Source organism: Schistocerca piceifrons, chromosome 8, assembly GCF_021461385.2.
Source record: "Schistocerca piceifrons isolate TAMUIC-IGC-003096 chromosome 8, iqSchPice1.1, whole genome shotgun sequence".
In the NCBI taxonomy this organism is placed as follows: Eukaryota; Metazoa; Arthropoda; class Insecta; order Orthoptera; family Acrididae; genus Schistocerca; species Schistocerca piceifrons.
Genome location: NC_060145.1, coordinates 414,767,497 through 414,769,231, shown reverse-complemented (window position 1 = coordinate 414,769,231; position 1,735 = coordinate 414,767,497).

Here is a 1,735-nt window from a genome sequence, read left to right as displayed (position 1 = left end):
CAAGATTGGGAGACTGCATACAACACTGCATTCATAAAATAACACACGGAGAATGTTGAAACATATGCAAGAGGAAATTAACCACAACCAACCGATTCAATTTTCACCCAAAGAAGTTACGTTCGTAGCACAATCCTGTCCGTCATGTAATTACCACACACTGGTATACTAAATTCATACTAACTCTCTGTGAAATCTTCCCGAAAAGAATAACTGAGGGCTACTTTGATGATTACACCACATGCTTCACGTGGTCAACTTGGTTTACACAAAGCATGCAACTCCACAATAATTTTGACAATTAAAATAAATTAGATCGAAAAGCAATTTACAAAAGAAAAACCTCGAACTGGTTACTATCGTCTTACTATTAACCTGATGGGTCAAACAATTGTATAAGCACATGGTACTGGTCTCACAAAGTACACCCCACATGGGTTGAACATAAAGAAAAGTTGCTATATTGAAAAATATTGTCAAGTCGAGACGTTATAATCTCACGCACATTCGCACTGAAGATTGATGATGCTAGTTAGAGCTACTAATCAACACGTGGTTCCACTTTACTCACAAAGTAGTGACAAAGCAACTACCGGAATATATTCTGAACTTCACACTCGAATTACACTGCGTTGCAATTTAAGATACATTAGATATTTTAGAGCTGAATTAAATTTTCAGTTAGGTTGAACTTAAGAAATCCATTGTCCTACGGACTTACCAGACACGCGCTTAGCCGGAGATCTTACTACTTCAGACGCTCGCCACGGACAGACTGACCTGGTCCCTTCCTGAGGGCGGCTCACAAATACAAACGGAAGTGGCCAGAGGGGCAGCTTCCTATACCAACATGACAAGGGACGGACAGGACCATACTAAGGATAGAAACCTTTTTGCTTTCAGAAAGTGTAGCTTCCTGTTCCGACGTTGGTCCTACTGTTCTCTAGCAGACAGGCTTGTCTGCTACCCTCAAGCATGCAACTAGAAATACATTTGCTCATTCATCCTCTCACACAGAAGGGAAGGGGGATGACAGTATCTTATCATATACCGTATATAAAAGAAAGCGGATGTAGGTTCCGTATGAGACTATGTGACCTGAATTACATATAAACTGTGTTTTAAAGTGTAGTAGTGTGACAGACCATTCTTGTTTATGTGTAAAAGTAACACGTTCCACTACTCAGTCTCCTCCCAGATAGTCAGAAACGTCACAGTAAATTTAGAAGAGGAATTTATGCCGTAAATGGCAACATATTTCAGAAATTAACATGAAAGGAATCCAACAGAGACCTTTCAAGCTTTATGAGTGGATTCAAGATTCAACACTTCGCTCTTAATGGATCAAAATCGACAGATGTAATTGTAATTCCAGGAATACCCCAAGAAACTGTGATAGGACAGTTACAATTTATAGTATATACTGTATAAAGGATTTAGTGACTAACATCGGAAGCTCCATTATGCTCTTTGCAGATGATGCAGGATTGATGATTGATGCAGGGATTGGCACTTGATCCTGAACGTAAATAATAACATATTGGGCATAAATAAGAGAACAAATCCCCTGGTGTACAATTGCACTACTTGTGACAAACTGCTGGAAACCGTACCTATCGGAAATACCTTGGGGTAATCGTCCAGAGTGACATCAAGTGCGATGACCACGTGAAACAAACAGTAAGTGAGCCAGACTGAGATTCATAGGAAGATTCTTTAGGAAACGTAATACAGG